Source organism: Orcinus orca, chromosome 17 (assembly GCF_937001465.1).
Source record: "Orcinus orca chromosome 17, mOrcOrc1.1, whole genome shotgun sequence".
Lineage (NCBI taxonomy): Eukaryota > Metazoa > Chordata > Mammalia > Artiodactyla > Delphinidae > Orcinus > Orcinus orca.
The window spans coordinates 72756190-72764961 of record NC_064575.1 but is presented as its reverse complement, the minus strand read 5'-3'; positions in this window follow the sequence as shown (position 1 = coordinate 72764961).

Sequence of the window (8772 nt, the reverse complement as noted above, 5' to 3'; positions counted from 1 at the left end):
TGCAACCTCCTCGGGGCCTGTGTTTCACCGTGCTATAAGCAGACAGAAGTTCTGCCGAGCAGGAGATGACTGGGAGGCCAGGAAATAATGTCATGATCCCAAACCTGAATGCAGTGACCTTACAGGCACTTGGCAGCAGTGGCTTCATGGTCCTGTTCCCGAGCGGAACTGGCTGGCTCCAGACCAATTACATCCAAAGCTCATAGGTCATTCTGCCTGGGCTGACAACACCCATTATCCTAACTGAAAATTAGGATCAACTGGCCCTAACAGGTTCCCTCTTGGTCTTGCTGTAAATACAAGTCAGGAACTGTCAAAACAAGCCTCTGGCCAGCCTAGAAATTCTTAGTCATCAATAGGCTATAAACACCCTTGGTCAGAATTCACTGTTTGTGCATTGACCCGTTTAATTACTGACTTCCTCCTCTAACTCACTTGCCAGACATCTACTAAGCCTGGACTCGGTGTCAGGTACTGTGCTAGGGGCCTGGAACATGGAAGAGAATAATGGGATAGAGTAGAAATCCCCCCATCCTCCAAACACTCCCACTAGTGCATAAACCACTGTCTGGAAACCAAGGGGTATTTCAGACTGGGAATCTTTTTTCAGGCTAGTAGTTTCCAAACGTGTCAGCTGCCATCTTAAACAGTGGCTTGCGTCCTGGGAAACACAACCCCACCAAGGTAACTGGAAGCATCCAAAGGGGAGAAAAAAACTCATTAACTTAGAAAAATGCAACAGGGTCTCCCTGCACGGACTAGCATTGTGTTTCATTGACATAAGTCAGAACATTTTGCAGCTGCCCATATACATTTCCCTCTCCTATTCCAACTGAAGTCTCAGTCTTACTGTCGCAGGTTTGTCTGAAAGCCCAGTGTGGTCAACAATGGTTGAAACAGGAACCACAGAGGCTGGATTGCTTGATCTGTGACTATCAGATCTCAACCATAATGTCGCTCTAAGCCGGGCAGGGTTTCTTTGCCCTAGATTCGTAATTATTTGTAAAACAAACCTTTAGGTTCTCAAATGCCTCTTCTACCAATGGGAGGGGTGGGGGAATGAAGGGTGCCCTCTCTCCTCTTCCATGTTGGGATGGGCATGGGTGGAAGTGAATTGGAGAGAACGTTTAGTTAACACCTACCCTGTGCTCTTCACAGCAGCCTTGTAACGAGGTACGCTTGTCCTGCTTTCACACATGAAGAAACTGTTGCCTTGGCAGATTTGTCCGATTTGCTCAAACTCACACACCCAATGATTAAAAAAGAAAAAGTCGTCATATTAACAGCTGCCATTACTGAGCACTTCTCATGAGTTAGGCCTGCACTAAGCACTTTTATAGATACTATTTCATTTATATTTCCAAATAACTCTATAAGGTGGGTAATGCTCTTATCTCCATTTTACAGCTGAGCAAACTGAGGTTTAGTCAGGTTGAGTAACTTGTCCAAGGTCATACAGTCAGGAAGTATGGAGGAGAGATTCTAACTTTAGTCATAGAACTACAATTCAGAGCTTCTAGACTCTTGGCCAGCTGGGCTTGAACTCTCTGTCCTTGCTTTGTGGAGGAACAAATTTAATCAGATTAAGAAAAAATAGAAACAAAACACCTGTTAAATGAAAGCAATTATTGGACTGAGTTAATACACTTCTCCCTTATTTCAGGACTAGTCTTTCGACATCTGGACTGAAGTTCATGGGCAGATTATTGCAGATAGGCTAGTTGTATTGCTAATCAAAGAATTCTTTCTCACAAACAACAGGCTTCCGTTATTGAGCCACTCTGATTCAGAAGAGAGCCCCTTGGTGCCATGAAGAATATGCCAGGCATATTCTTCCTGGATCTGGCAAATAAAATAAAGCCAAACTCTATGAGACAGAGAGAGACCCTCCACTGAGTACAGGGTTGGCCTGAAGAAAAGATGTTGGATTTGGTCTCTGCCCATATTGTCTAATGAGGAAAATAGATACTAGATAAGCAACGCTGACAGCAGTGATATAACTGCTAATATATCAACAGGCAAATCCTGAAAGAGCCCAGAAGAAGGAATGCTGATGTCCAAGGATGAAGCTGAAAGGTGTCACTAAAAGATGACATTTTAGTTGACATATAATATTACTTTCTTGTTTTAAAGTGAGCAGTGGGCGTGCCTCCCAGCACCCATGCTCCTTCCCCACTGGGTAGCAGCTCTGAGCTCCAGATGGCGCCGATGCAATCCCCAGGTCCAGCTTCAGGCCCCGGCTGCAAACCCTGGAGCTCTCCTCCCCGTCGCCTCCGTGTAAGGCTGAGCACGTGATCTGTATTGATCTAACTGCAGTAAAGCCAGGACTTCTGTTTGCTGGATTCGAGCTGAGAAGACTCTTCCTCCTGTCTCCTTTCTGGTGGTGTTTATCCACGAGGCCTGGAAGCTCTACCACAGTTTTGCTCCTGGGGAAGCTAGCCTAAAGCAAGGCAGCACAAGGAGGACAGTTAAGCCGAGAGACGTGCAGAGACATGGAGCTAAAGCCAACATACTTCTGGGCATTTTGAAGACCAATCCAATGAATTGCCTTGATTGCTTTAGCCATTTAGAGTTGGGTTTTCTTTTATTTGTCACCCAAAGAATTTCAGCTGATCCAAAGGTTATTTTTCTTTTTTTTTCCTTAACTTTTGTTTATTTATTTTTGCCTGCTTTGGGTCTTCGTTGCTGCGCGTGGGCTTTCTCTAGTTGTGGCGAGCGGGGGCTACTCTTCGTTGCAGAGCATGGGCTCTAGGCATGTGGGCTCAGTAGTTGTGGCTAGTGGGCTCTAGAGCGCAGGCTCAGTAGTTGTGGTGCACAGGCTTAGTTGCTCTGCGGCCTGTGGGATCTTCTCGGACCAGGGCTTGAACCCCTGCCCCCTGCATTGGCAGGTGGATGCTTAACCACTGCGCCACCAGGGAAGTCCCCAAAGGTTATTTTTCAAAATGTACAAATCTACTCATGAGGTGTTTTACTCTTAATATAACCAAGGTCAAGTATCAACTGGGAAGGGAAGAGTCCTCTGGTTTCAAGGACAGAAAAACTAGCCCAAACTAACAGGCAAAGATAGAATTTATTAGCTCAGAACATGAACAGTTAGTGAAGAAATTGGGTCTCAGGCATAGCTGAATACAACAGTTCAGATGAAATCACAGAGCTCAGTTTCTCCCCATCTCCCTGCTCAACTCTGCCCTCCTCCACGTGACAGCCTTGTCCTCAGTCACAAACTCCCTGGCTCTTAGGACCTCTCTCGGTCAAGTCCAGTGGGGAAGGGAAACCCCATCTTTGGAGCTGTCCAGGCGAACCCCTGGGTGCCTCTGATTGGGCCTTGGCTTGAGCCCTCTTCCAACTCCTGGACCAAACCCTGTGGCCAGGAGAATGGTCTTCCCCATGATTCATGGCCAGAACCAACCTAGAGGGTCAGCTCCATGCAAAGCACATGGCTGAAAGTGGGGGTGAGTATTTCCCCCAAAACTTAATTCAAGCAGCTGGAGAAATAGGCAACAAAACAACAGATGTCCCTGACAGCTCACTTGAACGTGCCTCTCAGCCAACATTCCTAAAATAATGTAGATTCAGGACAGGTGGGTTTAACAGAAAAGCTTGTTAGTCATGGCTAAGACCTCTCCTGAGTTTGCCAGCCTAAAACCAGACATAGTTTCTATGAGATTTTTGTTCTTGTTCCTTGACGTGCATTAGTTCTTTCAACTATTCTTTTCTTTTCTTTCTTTCTTTTTTTTTAACCCAAGACAAATCTTTTCTTCAACTAGTATTTTCTGAGCACTGATGACAATAACAGTAATAGTTATCACACTTCCTAACTACTTACACATGTTATATACATTATCTCATTTAATCTTTACACTAGCTCATCAGGTCTCAACCAGGGATGATTTTTGCCTCCTCAGGGGACATTTGGCAATGTCTGGAGACAGTTTTGGTTGTCACAACTCGAGGGATGCTACCGGCATCCAGTGTGCTGGGGTCGTGAATGCCACCAAACACCCTCTGGTGCAGAAGACAGTCCCTCGTAGCAAAGAATGCTCTGGCCCAAAACGTCAATAGCACCAAGGTAGAAAAGCCCTTACAAACTCATGATGCTGTCCCCATCCTTATGGATGAAGAAGAATAAAGCTCTGAAAAGCTGAACAACTTGTCCAGGCTTATGCAAGGTCAGAAGGGGTGGGGCTCGGATTTTAATCCAAAGAACTTGCTTTTACCTAGTGATTTCCAATCCTGGAATTGGAACAGTATCCCTCCACCCCCCCTCACCCACTCTAAATTCTGGTTCAGTGGGCCAGGGCCCCCAGGAATTGGTATAACAGGATCACAGGTGATGCTACTGTAATCAGCTAACTGAAGAGCGTTTGGAGGGCCCTGCAAGGCACTACACACACCTATGCAACACACAGCAAAGATGCAACACACAGCTAAGGAAACAGACTCATGGGCAACCATGACATGCGGTGTGATGAATGCATAATGATGGGCACTTCACTCCTCCAATCTTTGCTCATGCTTTCCTCTGTGCTTGGAAGTCCTTTCTCTCTCTCTTTTCAAGATGCTCATCCTTCTAGCTCATCTGGAAAACTTGCCTGACCTCCATCTCCATGGTCCTTTTTAGATGCTCTTTCTCTGTGGTCCCATGGCACCCTGAACAGAATTCTACTGTTCCACTCACCACATCATACTGTAATTAGTAATTCACTTGGCTTCTCACTCACTAGACTGTAAGCTGCTTGAGGACAGAACCCGTATCCATGTACTCTTGTGCAGAGCCCAGTGCCTGGCTGTAGGCTATTTGTCTGCTATTACTGCTTGCCATTTGTCTATTCCAGGTGTCAGCAAACTTCTGTAAAGTGTCAGATAGTAAATATTTTAGGCTTTGCAGGCCGTATCTTGTCACAACTCCTTAACTCTGCTGTGGTAAAAAATAGCCATAGAAAATACGTAACAGGTTGAACCTGACTGTGTTCCAATAAAACTTTACTTCCAAAACGAGGCAGTGGGCCAGGTTTGGCTGTGGGCCATAGTTTGCTGACCCCCGGTCTGTTATAATAGCCACTCTTCCATTAGTAAGTCCTCACTTTTAGCCATGCATATTGCTGGTCAACCGTCTCCAAAACACAACTATACTTCCCAGCTACCCCTGCAGCCACGTGTGGCCATGTGATTAGATTCTAGCCAATGAGATGTAGGTGGAAGCATTATTTGGGACTGCTTGGAAGGCTGTTTCAAAGGACTGATTCATTTGGGAAGGGCCTCTTTTCTGCCCCTGTGCTTTTCCTCCTTCTTCCATCCTACAAAGGGCTCCAGCAGCCGTCCTGGACCATGAGGTGGCTTTGAGGAAGAAGCCACAAGATAGGAGGGAAGAGCAGAAAGATAGGAGCCTGAGTCCCTGATGACACCACGGAGCTGCCATACTCGTCCTGCATGGCCAACGTGTAGTCTTGGACATAAGAGAGAGAGAAACTTCTGTCTTGTGTAAGCCACCACATGTGCTTCTGTTACTATATGCAGCAGAACCTAATCGTATCTGTGTGCTAACCTGTGGAAACACTCAACAAATATTAGACGAGTAGAAGGAATGCCCAATGCATGAGGGAGCACCGTTGACGAAATTAATTCTGCCGGGGATGGCTGGGGAGTCATGGAAACAAACAAACACCAGGGCCTCCTCAGGCTTTTCCGAGGTTAAGCCCCCAGATGACTCAAGTGTCTGGCCAGTTCCTCCTGCTGCCTTTCTTCCTCCCTACAAGGGACTTTCCTTTTATAGTACCTGCCATCAACTACTTTATCTTCTGGGGCATCCTTCCCCACCAAGATTATCTGTTGCAGAGAATTCAGTTTCCTACAAGGGAAAGCGCTGTTCCTTGTTGTTGGAACGGGGTTTTACTACTAAACACCAAGGGGACACGGTGGGAGAATCCCCAAAATAGCAAAAAGAGCAACGTCTAATAGAGGAAATGTAACAGGACCTTATGTCATGATTTGTTTGCCTTACAAGTCAGTACTTGAGTGGCGTAGAGGGAAAAGCCTGACTTTGCCGTCAGGCAACCTTGAACTTGAATAGTGATTCAGTCACTTAGCAGTGCGACATTGGCCAAGTCATGCCCTTTCCCTGAGCGTCAGTTTCCCCAACTACAAAGTAAGTCAATAGTAACGTTCTTACAGTGATCTCGTGAAAATTAAATAATGAAAGAGTGCCTAGCTTAAAGAAGGGATCAAAATTATAGTTCAGAGACATCTCTCTGTCTTCAAATCAGACAGAGGCGACAGGATGATAATTGGATTTGGGTGGATCCCCTGCCCTGGCTTTGGAAGGGCAAAATCTTCCAGTCTTCAGACTGAACACTTCCTTTCCTCTTTTCTGAGCCTCTCCCCACACAATTGTACTTCCTTTTTACACACTACCCTACTTTAAAGCAATAGCAGAATGACCCTTGCGTCAGTAAAAATCCAGTTTTTTTTCCATTATTTCAGCCCCACCGAAGTCCCGCATGAACATCCAGTGCCCCAAGGATACTCGCAATGTCACCCTGGGCCACGCTTTCACTTTCTGATGAATGTGGCCTTGACACGTCTCCAACTGAATAAGTGGTCACAGGACACTTCAAACCTGGAGGCCCTTTCCATAACGGTGGCTTACAAATGCAAAATAGTCCACATCCCCGGAGATGTCTGAAAAAGTTATTACTGCCATGCCGGGGAAATGAACAACCCAAAAAAAGCTGCCAGCCGCGAACAGGATCCCGCGGTATTCAGTGTGTGCGAATTGGGTTCTTGGAGCTGCTGTTCATGAGGCTGTAAACTTAGCACCGCTTCCTGTAAATGGTGTCAAGGAGAAGTGAGTGAGCTCCAGAGAGAGGGTAAGAGAAGGGGACCCCCAGGTGAGGGCTCTTTGGAAGCGTTCATGACAGAGTCACTTATTGGGAAATAAAAACAACACACCCAAAGGGAAAGAGGGGTGAATTACGGATAGAGATCTGGGTGGACAAGAAGCAAATGATCTTATTTTTCTAGCACCTGTTGAAACAAATGTGCCTTTTCATCCTATAGGACATCCAAATATAACAAAAGATATGATTAGATATCAGGTAAATACAAACGAAAGTCTGGTGGGGGCAGGGTAAACAAACAACTATTTGTGTGTAGCAAAGCCTTTCTCTTTGGTTGTTAATGATAACTCGGGAGAAAATGGGATCAACTCGATCAGGGACACTGAATAGTATTAACTTCCTGTGTATATGGGATGCTGTGTTAGGCCCTGTACAGATTAGATAGAAGCCATTCATTCATTCTCCATTCATTCTGTAAAGACCGGTTTATGTACTAAGCACTGAGGTAGGTGCTGGGAATTCAGTGGGGCACAGGCGGCCCTGGCCTCTTACCACATGCAACTGACGTTGCAGAGGGTGGACTTGTAGTGGTGAGGTTCATATTGACCGTGAAGGGACTTCCCTGGTGGTCCAGTGGGTGGGATTCCACGCTCTCAGTGCAGGGGGCCTGGGTGTGATCCCTGGTCGGGGAGCTGGATCCCACGTGCATGCCGCAACTAAGAAGTCCGCCTGCCGCCTGGTGCAGCCTAAATAAATAAACAAATATTCAAGTTGCCTGTGAAGAGTCCTGGTTCCGTCACACCAGCTGCATGATCTTGAACAAGGTTACCTAACACTGCCATACCTCAGTTTCCCCATCTGCAAAAAGGAGATGCTACTAGCATTCACCTCGTGGGGTCAGGGAAAGGCTTAAATAAGATAATGCCCATGAAGTACTCAGAAAAAGTGCCTGCCATTCAGTATGTTTTAGCTGTGGCTGTTATTACTGCTGGCCAGAGGGGCTGAGCAGGACTGCTTTGAGCAAGGAATGACAAATGCCCTGGGAACTAGGAAGGAGACTGGTAGGGCTGCATGTATTGGAAACACTTACCAAGAGAAACTAATCTCAGAGCTGGATGTGCAGTTGGTGGCAGAGAATTCAGGTGACAGAACCCAGGCTCCTGTGTTCTGATCTAGCGTCTTTTGTCCTGATGGACACTTACTGCAAACACAACTGCAATAGGACTCTGATCCTCAGACTAAAATATAAAAGCCGGTGCCCCACTGTAACAGACATTAGTATCACCTATGGCCTGGCCAAGCAGAACAAGGGTTTACAGAGGCAAATGGCAACCGGAATTAAAAATCAATGGCAAACTCGAGTCCAGTGGACCAGGGCTTACACCCCAGCTCCACCACTGACGAGTTGCATGAACATGAGCAAACTACTTGGCTTCTCCTAACCTCGGTTCCTTGCCCTGTTAAGTGAGGTTAGTGACAGAACCCACATTTTGGGGTTATCGGGAGGGCTGGATATTCAAAAAGTAACAGCCTTCGTTGCTGCTGCTGCTCTTTCATCTTACGTCCAATTTGCTGTGGGCATTTGCTAATCATTCAGTTTTTTGTTATGTCTGCAAATTGGGATCATAACATACATACAGTTCTGCAACTTGCTTTGACACTTAGTATTTTTTCAAGCTAGTACTAATAGATAGACTAGATAGACTTCATCTTTTTAACGTGACAGCATTTCAGAGACTGCATCATCGTGCATTCTAAATGCACTTGTGCTTTGCAACGCGCGACAGCAGCTGCAGATATTTGAAGGGAGCGGTATGTGTACGAATGAGCCATATTATATCTTTGATTTATACCTTGGGAATAAACCAAGACCAACCAAATGAGAAAAAGCAAAGGCTATTTATATTGAGCTTACAATAGCAAGGGAGTCAGCCGC